General features: G+C 30.6%; 1 protein-coding gene across 5 annotated transcripts in view; it reads left to right on the top strand.

Annotated features, from left to right (window-relative positions):
* trc (Serine/threonine-protein kinase tricornered) overlaps positions 1 to 19,102 on the top strand; it is a 131,984-nt gene that overhangs the window by 61,343 nt on the left and 51,539 nt on the right. Inside the window, exon 1 of one of the 5 annotated variants that reach the window (XM_015508951.2) lies at positions 17,339 to 17,558. The exons of the other annotated variants lie outside the window; for them this stretch is intronic. The gene's annotated coding sequence lies outside the window, so the exon portion shown is untranslated. Of the gene's footprint in view, positions 1 to 17,338; positions 17,559 to 19,102 lie in introns of those variants that run through there. 5 annotated transcript variants of the gene reach the window in all.

The raw sequence follows: 19,102 nt of genomic DNA, 5'->3' as shown, positions 1-19,102 counted from the left end.
TATACCATGTTTTCACCGTTCAATGTGTCATACGTGCGCCATAATCGATTCCGCGGTCCATTATAACGCTTATTTCGTAAATTGCATGTGTAGTGTGTGCCTATACTTAATACCTGTACCTAAAATATTATGATTGTTTGAGTAATTTTGAACTGAAAAACTATTATACTTCTAATATTATAATAGTAGTATTACTATACAATATACTCGTATGTATGATGGGTGCATAATTGTTTGTTTAAAATACATATTTTTTCACGTGTATTCAAACCTTTATATTTTATAAATAATGTCTGCTGCGGAAAGTGTCTAAAGTGATTTCTCCATCATAGATGACGATTAAAACGTATCCGGAATGTCATATTATGTGTTCTTAGTAAGGCGTATACATATAACAGATAAAACATTTTTGGTTAAATTTTGTTTTTTTGACGATTATATTGCAATATAATGCAATATAATTACTTTCGTTTATTAGCGATTTCACGTGCATGGTTCCCAAAAATCATCACTATCGCCGTGGGAGATTCAACTTCGACCATAACCGCAATACAATGTCAAGTTTGTCGAATCATTTGCATAATGTATATATAGGTACTTGCAGAACACAATTATCTATAACGGTCATATATATTTGTCATATAATGTGGTTTACAATTGTATCAACTGTTATATTATTTATCTACAATGGATATTAATCTACGGATCTTTCCTAAGTGTGTATTAATATATGCATATATTGCATATGTGCACCAATAACTATTTACTTATACTTAAGTCTATAATGTTGCAATGTACGTACTGTCTGTATGGTGTCAGATGACTTTGAACAGATGCGTAACCAACCAACTATATGTGTTTTTTTGTTTGCCAACGAGAATATATACCCATCATGTACTTATGTATGAAGTAGTAATAGAATTGAACTGATTTAGAATGAAATGTTAATAGTTCTCATACGATGTTAATTTAATCACGTGAGTTGTTCAAAACATTTTTGTCCATTCGTAAATATATAAAATATTTATTCCAATAGTTTAATATTGTCATGCTTTATGGTTTTTAAGTATTAACATTTCAACATGACGTGTTGATTTCGTGAGGGTCTCCGCCTGTTTCAAAATTTAAAATACTGAATATCTATACTCTGTTCAGCAAGAGAACACTCCACGGACTGGTGAAAATCGGTTCTTCTCACTTCTCACCCTGTCAAAAGTAAATGAGTTTGGGTGGCATCGTAACGTGGGGGAATGCACAGAATCGTCGCCGTGTTCTCTCGCTGAACAATGTAGGTATATATAGTGACAATTTGATTTGAAATACGTAGGTGAAGTTACTCAAAAATAGTAAAACTAATTCGTTATTTTATTTATTAGAGTATACCTACCTAATAAAGAATACGATTAATTTAAATTTCCAATTAAAGTCATAATTTGAGTTTTAAGGCATTTTAATTTTTTTTTTAAATAACTGAACTGAAATACATTTTTTTAAATCAATACAAATTAATCAATTACTATCGTATTTGTATCACATAATATATGTGAATGTATGTATGTATATGAGAAAATATTATTTTTGACTAATCCACATTATTTTCAATTTTAAAACTTTAAAATTATTTTTAAAATCTACTTCATATTAGCATTATTCATGAGCAACAAGAAATATTGTTAAAAAAAACCAATTTAGAATTATGTAATACATGCGTAATTAGTTTATAAATAATTTCATATAGAAGAAGATTATTTATAAAAGTTAAAAACAAATTTCGAGTTTTATGCATTAGCAACATCATTTCTCTGAGTCCTGAGATGCTGATCAAAATATTTAATTTAGAGAAAGTAAAATAATATCTTCTATCTAATGATCGGTATCTGTGGGAAAAAAGTATTTGTAATGTTTTTTGATTAGTATTGTATCTAAGTATCAAATTTAGTCAAAATACTAACACTTATTTATTCGATTAATATATTTTCCAACAGTAAAAATAACAATTTAAGCTATTAAACTTCAGATACTGAGCAAAATGACAAATTTACTTTAACACGTTTTTTGTCATATTAATGTTGTTTTAGATACAAACTTTTTTAATGACGGTCAATTTGCATAAATTTTACTATATGTATATTATTATAACTATTTAATGTGTTTCTTTGAAAAATGTATAGTTTCTAAAATTAAATCTGCAACTACATTTAAATCCCTACGTACATTATTCTATTATTTATATGATATACCTATGATGACGGTTGCACTAGGGTTGTCCTAAAAATCTCAAAATCATTGCGTTTTGTTGTTACTTTTACACTTTAGGGTTATTTAAACACTTTGCGACTCAAAAGTAGATGTAGGTATTCTTATATTGTTTCGTTTCGAACCGTTTTCAAAATATGTGTAACGGATGGCAACGAACGACGTGCCAGCAAAGAATGTTAAATTAGTATGTACAGCTGCAGAGTTCTGGAGTACATTTGTATCCACTTTTTTGCTTTTTGTTTTTTAAATACCGAGTCGTAAAGCAATATTAAAGCAATCGAGAAAAATAAAAACAATTAAAAATACAAACACACGCACGTTTTATTATCCTACGACCGTAATTAAGACGAGTATCTATATAATATAATATATAATATAAGATATTAAGTGTATAATGTAATGAACGGCGATTAGATGATTACATACATTGGCCGTGAAATAATTCGTATCCATCACTTATCGATAGTACCGTGTGGTTATATTCAATATTATATTGTACGTATGATTATAAATAACTGAATTTCCGTTATATTATAGTAATCGCCTCATCGCATTTCAATCAGACGCTACAGCCATTGAATATTGTCGACCCATATAAGAGACGCGCGTTAGATTTAATTAGTCGATTTTCTACTCGACGACGACGAGATTATGTTCGAAATCCCGCCGTAAGACGAGTATAATGATCAATGATGTATATATTATTATGCAATAGTTAGTCCCTGTGTATTATTATTATTATTGTTATTGTCGAGCCTGCTGCAGTGCTGCAGTGTATTCGAAAAATACGTTAGTTTTTCCCTTGCGGTGGAGCAGAGTTCTTTTATTGTGTACGTTATACAAGCCTATTATACATACCTATATATATTATATTTAACTGTCACTTGTATTTCTATTTTTTCCATTCGGTATACTTTGCGGGGGGGGGGGGGACATTTAAAATGTATTAAGCCCGTCGGTGTATTTCAAATGTCATTGGACTTTATATTGTTTCTATTCGATAGTGACTGTAAACATAAAATAGGTATTTTTAATAGGTGCCTTCGTAATACATTTAATACATATTTATGGTTTTAATAAATAAATTACGTTTAATAATGATTATTGATCGATGAAAAAATCTAAAATTATCTAACAAAATATGATGAAAAATTACAATAAATATGACGTGTACTTAAAAAAAAAAAAAAACAATAGGTATCTGAGAATGTTGTACCCATACTTAGGTAAGAACATGCCGAATTAGTATTACCAGTGGGTGACTTCTCCTACCATGTGATTCACACTATAATGTTCATATATTATAATTGTTATCGTAATGACTTAGTGTACAAATTTATATTTATGTGTAAAGATTGTATTTTTTTTTCTATTTTCAATAAAAAAAAAAAAAAAAACATGCCGAATTCATTACTATTTTTCTCTTTATTTATAAAGTTATTTTATTTTTATCATACATTAATTATTTTATCCCTGACTTGACCGTCGTTTTTAAACTTGCCATTAAATAGTAATAACATCATAATGACATTTACAATCTTTGTAATATATTTTATTATGTAGGTACGTTTGTTCATCTATTGTTAAATTTGTGAGGTTACTGGTTACTGGTTATAGTACGCATTTGCGTAGTATTTATTTTTACATAAAATTAAACAATATTATTCGTCAAGGTGTACCTAATTACTTTTGTACATTCTTGTATGGAGTTAATAGTAATCCATACTGTACACTTATTATTTATTATTATTCGAATTTTTGCTGTGGTGTATTCAATATTACATATCAGCTGGTGTATTTGAACAATATATATTTGAATTTATATGTTTATTATAAATGATATATTATATGTTAAGGGTTAACGTGCGCTTATCACAATGTTGTTTACAACCACTATTTGTACATGGTTTTTAATCTTTATTTATGATACCTACTCCGTTAAAGAGGATAACTATAAAACAATAATATATGTACCTAGTGTAAATACTGCTAAATACTGTCAATCATGGAAGTTTGTGTTTTTTTTTTGTATACGAGTTTTTGTCGTGTACATATCCGTTTAATCTATACAATAAATAATGTAATATACGATATATAGTCGGCCAGACCGCACTGTTTTTCATCGTGTGCGCGTCGCCTATAGTGGCGCGCCGAAGCGAATGGTCTTAGGATTGGGTGCTGTAAACATTTTATAGTAATACCCATCATGATTCATGGTGTGTAACTTAATGAAAAACTTTAATTTTAATTCTTTATAATCTTAGGTATGTAATGAATAATAATTAATAATTATACATATTGCTTACGTATGATATTTAAGTGCATTGTGTTATAGAAAGAAAAAAATGTGATGGAATAAATGGACCACCCTCTTCCCCTTCCTAAAAAAAATCTTGGCTGTTTACGGTTCGTTTTATTTCGGTTTAAATAACATCGAATTTATAACATGGAAACCGGGTGTTTATTGTACGAAAATCTATAGGTCTGCAGAAAGTATCACACATTATATATACGCGGTTAACAATGTTTTATTTGGCGTTTCGATTTTTCTGCCGCCTGAGCATCGGTTATCTCACCATATTATGTACATATTGTACACTTAACTGAAACTTCATGTGCACGGCTATACATAATATATTGTGAAAATTATAAATTTGTGTGTATGTATATATAGTTTATTATGTACATACCCACTTTCGAAAATATACTTTATTCTCCACACAATGTATACACCTACATGTATTTTATTGTCGTGTGGTGTTATTATAATGTTTGCATTTTGTTTTGTTTCAGGTGAGTCGTTGTTTTATTGACAATTATATACGCGTCATGCTATACACATGACATTTTGCACTTGTATATAAATCTTTGTTAGACAATAATCGATCGTTTTTCGATCATCCAGTTTGGTACGTATTGCATATTATTGCATTATTATGAACTCCATATATTATAATAGGTGTCTAAATATTAGAACTAAAGATTTTTAATTTTAAATAATGCATTTTTATTTATAATTTATATTCATGACCTATTATTGTATTTCTAGTATATTTATTATAAAAAAGTTAAATTAATAAGTCTATACAATGATGCTGTCCATTATACTTAAAATGTAATACTTTCGGCTGTTTAAATGAACGATAGATGAGAAGAAATATACACAATTCCAGTTCAATTGTTGAATGTATGAATAATTTAAAATGATTATATTATATATATTTTTTTTTTTTTTTTTGATTTAATTAATAATTTTTATTCGTAGTTGATAATAGTAAATAAACCTTTCAATAATTCTTATGAAGTAATTTAAAATACATGCAAACTATTATAGGATTTTAGTATGTTTAAAGTATTAAAACTCTTACAGCTCATAAATAATGCATGCAAACATAGGTTTAAAGTATCAATGTATTCCCATAAAATTAATTATTATTCCATTATAAAATCCATTAAAAAAAAATTAAATTGTATTCCATTCACTAAAAATATAACTTATTGGAAACAATTATGCAATGAATAATATAGTAAACAAGACAAAAATAATGTTGCCTAATAATAATTTTTCTACCTATAGCTACCTGGTATTTATTAGGTACACAAATTTGTTTGCTTAAATATTATGTTTCACCTATATTCTTTTCACTATATATTGCGACATACTGTCACCAGGCTTCAATGTTTACTATTTTTTTCCAATTATCCGCTATGTTTTACTAACGCTATAAATTAATTTGAATGGTAATTTTTTTTTTTTAATCTCGTACAGGAATTTTGTGTAAGAATAGATGTCGGATAACAAATTGTTTTTAACAAGAAATAGTTCACGTTTATTAATAATCAAGTGAGATAACACATATAACTTATAAGTATACCTATATATACTGCTATAGTCATAATATTGAGTATTATCAATATTGTATTAAGTTTTTCCATAATATGTAAATATAGGTCCTTTTTTTAATTGACTAATTCATAACATTGAGACCCTGTTTTGAAAATGTAAATATACAGGACTTATAAATTTACCGTTTTTGAAAGAATGATATTTCAATATATACCTATAAGGTTTGTAATTTAAAATGCATAATATAAAGCATTAAATCACTAGACATTTTTTTGTTTAAATTCGAAAAATAAATCGCTATTGATATTCAGCTTACCTACATATTTTATGCAGCATAAATTGAAAAGTTTTAACTTCTATTATTGTTCTATATGCAGTTGAACATTAATCAAATATCTAACTTATGAAATGTATGCATTTCTACCGAATGAGGCCAGCATGACGTTCGAGTAGGTATTAGGCACTTGACTTCTATTCGAGCTTTTATTGTAATATTATAATAATAAGCATTATTGATCGGAGTGCTTTTATTCATTTGGCATTTATTTATGTGTGATAAAAAACAATGTATAATATGTGCGTCTATTTGTAATGTTACGTTTAGTAATTGGACACCACATTGCAATATATACAAGGCTTTTATATACGATATACCTATATATTACTATGAATCGTGCCGGCTACATCTGCGTTTTTCAATTTATTATTAATTTGTTCTTCTCTCATTATAATTTATAACTGCATACAGTACGTATAAGTTCTCTTCAGGATTTAAGTATTTTATCTTGTACTACAGTCTAAACGCTAATCGGATTATTAATTTAAGGTTAATATTGCACAGGTCATTATCTCGTGTTGTCTCGAAAATATCCTTAAATGCGGCAACTGCAGCAATGCTTTGTAGGCTTAGACTAACTTTCTGTTCATACCCTAAGTGAAGTTGTATACTCGTTTATCACCGTATATTTTTAAAAACTTTAGGTGTGACTTGTGATACTAGTAACATAAATTCCTGCAGTGTTGGATAGTATTGTTTGTTTAAAAACGCTGTTACAATATTATATATATATATATATTGCGTAAGAATAAATTGGCATGGCCAATAGCCAAGTATAAGCATATAGTATAAATCAAAAATAATAGTCATAAAACGTTTTGTATTCTAGTACACATAAATGCATAATATGTACAGGATTTAAAGTATATTATTATATGGATTTTATCGGTTAAATTGTCTAGTTGATGTGGACTGTGTGGATACTGGTTAACATTTTGGAATGCGAATATCAAGTTGGTATACATAATTCTTTTAAAATTGATTACGAAGGGCCGCGATTTTGTTTGGACAGTGTACCTATATTAATGATACTGATGTTTGAGCAAGGATGATATGTTGTATAGTATCATGTATACCTACGGTGTTATGAGTGCAAGCTATAAAACTCTTGACAATTTTGGATAGACGCAAGTACCCACTATAGGTATAAACATTAGATGCAAGTTATTATGCAAAAATATGTAAAATATATTTCATCAGCATTGAATTAACAGCACAATATCGCTTGTTCAAACAAATGTGTTAGCGTTTTGCAATAAATATATACATATATATTATATACATAAAACATTTGCATATCAATAATCTCAGAATCATTAATACCATCAGAATTCTGGAGCTGCAAATGAATTTGTGTTTTTCGTTAACTGAGGTATTTTACTAGATTAATTATTAATACTTCTTTAGCCCTCAAAAGTCGTTGAAACATATTTTAGGACTTGTAGTTTTCTAAGTTGTTGTCTTGTTTTCATTATAAAATCGAGGAATAGATAAACATTTTATAAAACATCCTTTATATACTATATAACTGCATAATGTATTGAAATAACAATTATATTTATGATGTATATTATAGGTATACCCAAAGTGATTTCTTTTAAAGTAAAAACATATATTTCCCCAGTATTTTTTATTGTTGAAAAAATTGTTTTGCTCATGGGGAAATTGAACTACCTATAATAATATATATAGGTATATTATATGTATGATTTCGAAAAAAAATTATCTGTTTTTTACTTTTTATAAATCGAAAACCACTTAACATCCCAAAACAGAATATTTATTTATTTTTTATTATAAAAAAAAAATATTTTTTCTATTTTTTTTATTCATTTTTTACTGTCATTAAATTGTTGATGTATTTATCTCGACAACAATAAAGGCCATCATGGATTATGTGTTCTGCAGTTACGATAAATTAAAAAAAAAATTGGATCTTATTATTTCGTTTTATATAGTTACAAAAAAAGTAGAATAAAATACCCTTAATAATCTTATTATAGGTTTTAGATTTTTATTTGGTGATTTTACAAAGAGTCGTGCCGTCGTAGGCATTGATTGCAAATTAAATTAAATTTTAATTCTAGCGAAGCGATTCGGCGGTACTGGTGATAAGGTTATTAGTGTTTGATATAATTTTGATGTTTTGTCACTGTGAAAGATTGGTAAGGTATTGTAAGGATGTTCACCGCAGATTTTGAAAAACCGACGAGGGACTTTTTGGCCGTTATGCGTAAATATATTATATTAACTGATCGTGTCTATTATGCGAAATCTGTAGACTATTATAATTTAGTATTCTTCTGAAAACTGTTACGTATGTGTAAAATACATCGACTATTACGACTATTATCGAAACAATAGAAGTTTGTTCTTTATGAGGAATAAAAGTTTAGGCAAACAGAATGGGCGCAGGAGAGTATTTTATAGTAATATAAAAACGGTCTATGTAGTGTTAGTTGGCGCAAAAATGTATAATCTCTCTCTATCCTTATCTCTTTTTTTATTTAAAAAAAAAAAACTATATAGTATTATGTGTATATTTCTAGAGGATCAGAACAATACATTAATATTTTCAGCTACTCGTACACGTTTATACATGATGCACACAAATATACTAAGTGCAAAAACTACAGTATGAATGTATTCACGATGATGTACTTTTAAAATGTATATCATCATCTGGAAGTAAATAATAAAAGGGTGCATATAATATATAGATAGATATAAACAAAATACGAGACAAAAATATTGATTTTATACGTGTATTGATTACACAATGACGATACACAGTATAGATAGCTAAACGGCGATTGCTTAAAAACAGCTTATTTAAATATAATAATAAACCATCCACTAGCATTCGAAAGAACTCTACGTTAGTATTCACTCTTCTGTCCACCAATGAGATAAGCCAAAGTTTCTGCATAAATCAAGATTATTCACTAGAAGTATGGTGCATATTTGGAGGATATAAATGCTGCGGAAGATAAAAAACCTCTGAACTCGTTTCTATCCTATAGGAGACTGTAACTTTATAAAGGTTACCTAGAGATAAGATATACATGCTTACTCCAATAGAGAAAGGATTAATGAGCAATACATATAGTTTTTAATTTCTATGAATTTCTTTGATATTCATATTTTTACCAAGTTTCTTTAAATCTCTGCAGCAACGTGTAGTTTCAGTATGTGAGTAAAAGTTTAAGTCAGAGCTAAAAAAACATCCAAATCTTTTCTGCTATCGACTGAAATTACACTTGATCCGTTAATTGGGTATGTATCAAGTCTGTAGTTCAATGGGTTAAGTATACATGCTATATTACACCCTGTAACAGAAAGACCTGACCAAAAAAAAAAAAAATTATGCCAATCCATCGCGTATGACAAAAATTGTTAATATTGTATGATAAATAAATAATTTAAGAAGTATACTTATCTCAGCAAATTCTATAAAATCATATTTTTTTTTAAAGTTATTGCGTTCCAAATTAATTTAACCAAAAAAAATATTGAATTTAAAAAAATAAACTACTTGACTTAGATAAATCTTTTTACAATCAAAATTGTTCTTATAATCAGATTTACAAATAGGCTATTTTGAATTTATCCAACATTTTTTTTATAAAATTAATTTTGTTTTTATTTTCTGTACTAAAAATAAAACATAAAAAAATGTTGTAAGTGATTTACAATTTACGAATTAACTAATTTAACTTTCGGCCGTTATAAAAATGGCAATTTTGAAGATATCAACTAACTGTGACGATCAAAGTTGTTCAGAAAAAATAAAGAAATCTAAATTCGGTATCCAGAATAGTGGTTCCTATTTAAGAAATTTTTATTTAATTGCGCATGCGTCGACAAAAAAATGATTAAAAATTAGAATTTATCATTAATAGATGTATTTATAAGACCTGTACGCGGTATAAAAACCCCGAATCAAATTCAAGGTCACGCGATCGAAATATTTCCTGTTTCTTTAAATTTAAACACGGTATAAATGACATTAAGGTGGTCGTCAAAAACTGCAGGCTACTCATTTTTGCAGACGACTTAAAACTTTCTGTATAACTAAAATTATGTGAGACTGTATTGCGCTCCAGAATGATCTTAATAACCAGGTTTTGTGGTTTTTTTTTTTTATTGATCAAAGTACATCGACAACTAGGCCATTTAGCATTAGTAAAAGACATTTTTTTTTATTGTTACATTTTTAGTATTTTAAGTATACATTTTCTACATTAAATTAGATTGTACAATTCTGTTTTTTTTATGAATAAAATTAAGTTTTTTACATCCTGTGGGTTTGGTCCAAATGCTTGACAGATTTGTTCGGATATGTGAAATTTATTTCGATACTGGTTGTATTTTTGACATTGTTCTGTGGTTTAACACTATATTTTTCTGCAATTTAATGTTGAAAAATTCAATTTTTTATATTTTTAAAAGTATCGATGGTTTATTAAATTTTGAAAACTATTTGAAAAACAAGTGTTCATACAAGACGTTAAAATAATCAATCATTAAAAGTGCGTACATATGCTGCTATACTGTTTATACTCTGCATATTGAATAATATGAAACTTTTGTGCTTGAATAGTTCAATATAGCGTACATATTTAAGTACAGCTCATATTTTCATATTTTTTTCTCCGGGTCAAGTATTTTTGAAACGTTGCCATTGTGGCTGAAATCTGAGCTATAAGGTAATCATTTTTCTGTTAAGTGTTACTTAGCATTTATTTTTATATTATATTGTCTCGTTCATTTACATGATTATGCTCGTTGTACTTTAAAGAACAGTTTCGATTTTTTGAGTGATTAGACGAAAACTGTGATTATTTTCGCAATGAAGAAATTATTTGTTGTGCATCAGTTGACCTTAAATATTATGATGAAAACGGGTTTCATTTTAAACTTCATAAGAAATTAAAGAACCAACAGCTATTGATTTATAACCTACATTCCGTTTTATTGATTATGAGCTTCTTATATTAATTGTCTAACATTTTTATTGGTATAATGTTCAATAGCTTATTATTAACTAAATTATAAATATTATGGAAAATAACATAAGTAGGTGACCAGGTTTATGAACTGAATTTTATGTTTATTTTTTGAATATTTTAACTTTATTTTAAAGTATTTAAATAATCGTAATTATAATAATTTAAATTATTGTGTGATTGTGAGGTGCTCAAATTTTTATAGAATGTTTTTATTGAACGTGATTTCAATTATATTTATTATGTTTATGTTTTGTTCAATTAAACATTATTTTGATCATCCTTCTCTCAGTTTACATCTGAAAATATTATAGTGTCCTAGATACGGATGAATGCTAATCTGAAATCACTACTTTAGCACTCCTCTGAACTAAAAACGGCTGAATAATATATATTTATATACCTATATTATTAAGTTGAAGTAAAAGTTTGAGAGTGAAGAATAGTAAATTCTGGTTATAAAGAGTATATGTACCGTAGCCAATATTTTTAAGCCCTTCGGAATACATAATAATTTTTCTTTAGTTTTTTTTATAACGAAATAGATAAATAAAAATATTGTTATTATAAATAGATATCATTTTTAATAGCTTCTTAACAATAAATATAACTTTATGCGTTAAATACGCATAAGATACTATAAAGATCATATTTAACTTTAAAATGTATATTTGAAAACATCTTTTTAGTTATTTTTATTATTCTAGAAAAAATATTGTTAATTTTTATTTAAAAAAAAAACGTAATGCATTTTTTTATTGGGTGACTGGCGCCTAGTGATTCATAACTAATCATGGTTATCATTTGGAACGTGTGGCTTATCAAAAATATAGTACTTTATTCGGTTTGTGTCTGAAACAAATTTAATAGAAAAAAAATATATATTATTATAACTTCGAAAATCTTTTAGGTCCACTTTCGTAATGAAAATAAGTTTTTGCTAGAAAAGAGTTAGTACCTTTATAATAACTTGATTAAAATGTAATATCATTTTATATCAGAATGAAAAGTTTTTGTTATACCTACCTACTTCATTGTTTTTAAAAAATAAAATAAATGATTAATGCATGTCTATATAGAAAATATAATATCTAATCATTTCATTCATTTCGTTTTATAAAAAAATTACTGAAATAAAATAATAATATACCTAAACAATAAACTACAAACCTGTAATAGTATTTATACAATATTAGGTACTTGATGTCGGTGATTTTTATTTATTTCGTATGGCTTTACACAAATCAACTTTTAAACAATATCATAACAAATCATAAAATTACAAGCAATAGTATTAGTAACTGATAGGTACATAAAATATAAAATATAAATAGTGGTTCAACTTAAATAGAATCATAATCAAAAATAATAGGAGTAAGAGAGTCGAAAAGATAGGGTATAAGAGTCCTTAAGATATTTATAAGCTTATATCGAGATTTGAAATTCAATTAATTGCTTCCGGTGTTATCACATGTATGCCTTCAAACCCTTGATTGAATTTTCTTCCCTGGCACTCCTTCACTATGTGATTCATGGTTTGATCTCCGTTGCCACAGTCACAGACTGGGCTGTCTTGGAACCCCCATTTGTGTAGAAGAGCGCCGCATCGGTCATGACCTGTTCGAAGTCTGTTTAATGTAGACCAGGTGCTTCGAGGGAGATTCATCCCTAGGACTCCTTCATTGGGGTCAGGTACTAGCTTCTGATTTGGTGCAGAGAAGTTAGACCATTCTTGGCGCCAATCTTCAGCACTATTGTATTTTGAATTGATCAGTTCCCTGGCAGTTTCAACAGGTGGACTCCTAGATTGTAATCTTTTTTCCGGAATTTGGAGTATCATCTGATATAGTAGTGATCGTTTTATGTCTTCAGCTTTCTGAACAGTTTTTACAAGTGTTTCTTTTCTTCGAATGATTGGAGGTTTAATGTTCGCCAGTACCGGTAGCCATTGGAGTGGTGTAGATTTTACAGTCCCACTAATTGTTCTCATAACACTGTTTAAGTTGCGTATCTACTTTATTTACGTGCACACTATTGCACCAAATTTGGGATCCAAACTCCGCTGTACTATATACTAAGCTCAGAGTAGCTATTCTTAAAGTTTTTGCTTCGCCACCCCAACCTGTACAAGCCAACATTTGTACGAGGTTACACCGAGATCGGATCTTTTTATTTAAGGTAATCAGATGCGCTTTAAAAGTAAGTGCCCGGTCTAACGTAATACCTAAGTATTTAGGACAGAAATTATGGTTCACTCTTATCTCGGTGATTAATGATTGGTTATTAAAATGAGATATTTTGTACGCAAAAATACAAAATACATCATTATGAATTCATAAGTTTAATTTTAGCCGATTTTTAGGTATTTAATTTCAGTTTGTTTTAAAGTATTTTTAATTTAGTACTTACTGGTTTTGTTTTACGAATTACAATTACAATTTTGAATCACATTGTACTGTTTACTATTTCTAATTATATTTTTATACCACTTTGAGTATAAATTATAAATGTTTTATATTATATAAAATATAATACAACCCAAAAGTGTTATTGAAAAAATTTGTTTATTTCTTTTTTTTGTTATATATAATTATCACTTATCAGTTGATAGATATACTATTATTATACGATTTTTTTTGCTGTTAAAGATTACTGCAAGACGTAGGTACTAAAAATGACGGTTACCTAATTAGTTACAGTAAGAAAGAGCTTACCTTGAGAAGCCAGCGTTAATAATCTAATTAATTATGAGGAGCGTACGACGTTGGACAAACGAGAATAATTTCGATGTCGATATAGATGAATTGCTGGAAGATATGTACAAGAAAAATAGGTTAGAACGATAAAAAAAAATTGAATGACAGCTGACAGAACATCCAATCTCCATAACACTTCATAAGTTATAACAAATTTATATTTTTAAGCAATTCATGATAAATCAGTCAATCTTTGGATGAACTGTTTTATTGATTTCAGATTTTTTTTCGAGCATTAAAATAAACTACTGTTCGATTTTAATGGCGCAAAATTCAATTGCGCTTTAAAATGTCTATTTCTGTACGCCCATAGGCAAGTCAGATTTAGAATCTCGACAATTGGGTAATTATAAATTTGAATAACATTCGTTACCTATATATTATATTGGCCTACTGTAAAGCGAGCTTATATTCGTGTATGGCACTATACGCCCGCGCGAAATTACTTAAATACATAGATGTGCTGACCTCGACAGCAGAGGGACATAATAATAATATTATCGCTTAGTTAGTAGGTAGGTACGTCATATGAACTTATGACTAATGACATATAAATGATATCGTAAAACGATACCGTGTATACGAAACATTAGCGATTGCCATTCGAACATTTCGGACGACGGAAAACACATCCGGTTGTGCATTGTGTTATTTATTAATTATTGCTATAATACCGACGACAATGGCATATTATAATATTATGTAAGCGTACGTGTTTCACGTCGTCGCAATGTTATATTGTTGTGCCTATCTGTTTTCAAACATTTTGCTCCGCTGAAATGTGATCTTATTTTATTTTTTATTTTTTTTCAAGCACTGCAATGGTCGCATTAAATATATACTTATCCACATATAGGCGATAACGTTTTCGTTATTGTATTCCAAACACGGATTTGCATCATATATAGGTGCACGTCGCACAATCCGAGACTACGCCGCAGTCGTCCGTGTTAGTATCATCGTGTATTTTCGCGGTTGTTTTTTATTTTAAATATTATGGACTGTCGTTCTAGGAGTTCCATTACTGAGAAAGTGTGTGTGTGCGTGAGTGAGAGAGAGAGAGAGAGAGATAGAGATATCCATCACTTTTCGACACTTAGATATTGCGAATTGAGGTTATCGACGATGGTGTCGTGATTTCCGCGAAACAAAACGTCCACAGAGACATTATTATATAGATATTTGAAACGCATCGAAATTGAATCAAAATAAATATCATAATAACAACAATTTGCATACATCGAGTTTATGATAAATAATCATCGTGACGTTTTTTACATTTTATATAATAGAATAACATATAAAATTGTAAAGCTTTTAATTCATGGTTCTAAAGAATTTATAATATCAATGTCTTATAAAGCGTATGAATTAAATATTCTTACAACGAAATGTTTTAAGATACCTACCTCCCATTGTATAGGATTATTAAGGTAATATAAATTATGATATAATATATATATATATATATATATCATATTATTATGATGCCCGATCTTAGCTCGTAATCCTAGAGAAACAAGCTCCGTGTTTTCCCGGAGGTGTCTCCGCAGACGATAAAACAATAACAAAGTGATCAAGAATCTAACTAGGCACGAAGAACGTAGGGGATAAGGTCAGTTAAAATCGCAATTTCCTATGTCGCTTTATACCAGCTCAATTATTGTTTAACCAGTTGGTAACATTTTGTTACCTTCGCTTCTTATACACAAGGTACAACACGGTGTAGGTAATGAAAACGTCGAGAACTCTGCTTATGACTGTGATATTTTCCGTTGCTCTTATACTTATAAAAAAAGTTGTTTGTCTTTTTTTCGCGTCCGTTCTAGACTTCTTCGCGTCGACGTTTGCGAGAGTGCAAAGCGTTTTGCGGTGCGACGATGTACCGGTGCAGGAACGGGTCTTGCGTACGTATATTTACGAGCCACATCATTCCCGTCCGACGAAAAGCGTCGATCGCCTTTCACGAGGATTACAAACCGACGAGGGCACCGTGTCAAGGTTTATAATACGCGCACATCAGTCATATCTATACTCTACAACATACATGAATGCATAATGTTTAGAGAATTTTCTCCACTAACGATATAACATGTATACAATACATAGTTAATGTATAGGTTTGAAAAATCCTGAAAATAAAACATTTGAAATATTAGACGCATGTTCTTAATATTGCGGTAAAATTATAATAATGGGCCAAATGATCTATAGATTGTAGAATGTCGAAAATTAGAATTTGAACAAATGCAGAGTTTAATATTTAAATGAGTTAATCGCAAATGTGGTGACTACTGCGGGTATGATTTCACACAAGCATTGCTAGTTCTTCAGAAAAATTAATTTTCTTAAATCGCTTTGATTTTTAATTGTTTTTTTTTTTTTTTTTATGTAATAATTGCGTTGTATAGTATTTTGTTCGTTAATTTATCTCGTATTCTCGTCGTGTACATCGGAACGACGATCTGTAAATCTTGTCCCATTCTTATAGTGTCACAAAATGGCCCTGCTCGAGCAGCCGTGTCCAGCTGAACAGTTGCTGCTCCAGCGGGTCGTTCTGTGCGCGCATATCGAAAGAACACTCGTGCGGGGCTGTGCCCGAATACAACGCGAATACTGCACAAACGCGGTGCACGCGGAACGCACACACTAGGTCAGTGGACGTGCCAGTTTAAATCCACGCACCACCACCACCACACGCACACGCACACGTAAATACTACGTAGACGCGTACAATCGCGCGGGCGCCCGGTCACGCGAACAACAAACACCACATAATACCACCGGTGAGAGAGAGAGAGAGCGAGTGAGTGAGAGAGAGCGAGAAGACAGAACAGCTGATCGGTTGTATGCACGTGGTCGATTCAGCCGCCGCCGCTGCAGTTTGAATATCCAGACGTTGCCCTCACCACCCCTCCCTTCAGACCCCACCGCATCGCCAACGCGGGCCGGCGTTCGACTCTCCGCGCCCCGCCCGCCATCGACGTGTGTTGTGTACCCCACCGATTGTTGTGTACGCGGTGGCGGTCCTAGCGGTGGGTACGGTGTGGCGGTGGCGGGTCGCAGTGCGGGGGGGTGGTGGATCGACGGCGTATAATTTCTGTGCGTCCAACCGGCCCTTTACTCTTTAGTAGTATTCCTCGGCGGAGCGATTTTGGTCGCGTGTTTCACGGTCGTCGTCGTCGCCGTCGCGGTCCGCATTAGGGCGCCGCGTCTTTTGTGCGTAACCAAGTTCGTGGTCGTGGTCATCGTCGTCGGAGGGATCATCGAAACTAGTCGTTTTATTACCATTGCCGACATACCAGCGATTTCGTATTGCAACCGTATTATAACATATTGACGAGAAACACGTGAGTACTGGTTATTCTTATTCTTCGTGTAGGTACACGACCGTTCCGAAAATACGTTATCGTCGATAAGCACGTTTTTTTTTTCCAATATCGATTCAGACCGTCATCGTCAGTTATACACACTTACATACAATTATACAATGTTCCGATTTGAATTGTTGATTATTTTATTAAAGTTAATAAAAATAATAATACTTAAGTTATTATCGTGTATATTTTTTATACGAGCGTTACCATAATTAAGTGGACGGTACGCGGCCGGTTCGTTACAATCCGATCGATGGACGCCAGATCTCGAAACTAGTGGAATGTTTTTTTTTTCAATCGATGCCAACCAGCCGTTCGAAATTTGTTATTCAAATTTCAAATCTAGTTTCCTAGTTCCCAGTGTTCACTCTTACACTCACACGCTCTACTACACACACACACACGTGACGCGTGCGTTCGTCGTTTTAATTGTTTTTGTCGCAACGGACTGTCTTTAACAGTACTGGATACTCAATTCTTGACGACTGATTATTTTAATATTTCCCCATTGTTTCTGTTCGAAAACAACGGTACGAAACCGGTTTCACGATATACGAGTAAGGGCTCACCCTTTTATAATAATTCAATGTACAACGTTATAATGTTGTATTGGTACCTAAATTGTAACCATCGCTGTAGAAGACTGTGCTGTCATGACACTATACACTATAAAATTGTGGATACCTAATTATAATATGATCGGTGTGCCGCCCTCCGCGGGTGATGATGGTGAAAGCTGCTAACCTTTGAGTAACGATTTATTTTCAAAAAGTTTCTAACCCTAATCGCAATTAAAAATATTGATATAGTGTAGACTGTCGCGGTGTCGAATTATTTCCAGGTATATTATGCGAACAGTGTGAATTCACGTTACACTTAATTCATTATTATTATTACTATACATACCGATTACCGTTTGGTGATGGGAAAATTCGTACACTACCCTCCCCTCGACCACATTCTCCATCGTTGTTGTTCTGTTTTACGATGCTACACGTACGTAGCTAATATCGTATACGTACGTGTACTCCAAATTTTCTAATTCTATTTAATATAATAATATTCAATGCGTGTGCGCTCGGACGTGTGTGTGTGTGTGTGTGTGTTTGGTCGCGTTTCTGTGCGAACGCAATAAGCCATATTATTATAATACAATATAATCATTGTGATGTTACCGACTATTATTTTATGATCGATGCGCTATATACTTGATACCTACTTTTTTTTCTATCAATTTCGTGTTTGTCGAATTTATTAAGTGTGTGTGTTTGAATGCGTACATTTAATAATAATATGCTGATCAAACGTTCAACGTAGGTACCTGTGTACCGTGACATTGACAGATTATGACGTTGTTTAGGTATAGTCGGAATCACTCGACAAATACACTATGGGGGGTGTAGACATTAAATATTTAAAAAATAGAAATGATCGAATTGACAAAACTGACATCGATAAAACAAAATTGCATCGAAATACAATATATACCTACTACCTAAGTACACTCATTAACCATT

The sequence above is a fragment of the Diuraphis noxia genome, unplaced genomic scaffold (genome assembly GCF_037042655.1).
Source record: "Diuraphis noxia isolate RWA-SAM2 unplaced genomic scaffold, SU_Dnox_SAM2 contig0002, whole genome shotgun sequence".
NCBI classification, from domain to species: Eukaryota; Metazoa; Arthropoda; class Insecta; order Hemiptera; family Aphididae; genus Diuraphis; species Diuraphis noxia.
This window is presented reverse-complemented; position numbering and strand designations above follow the sequence as displayed.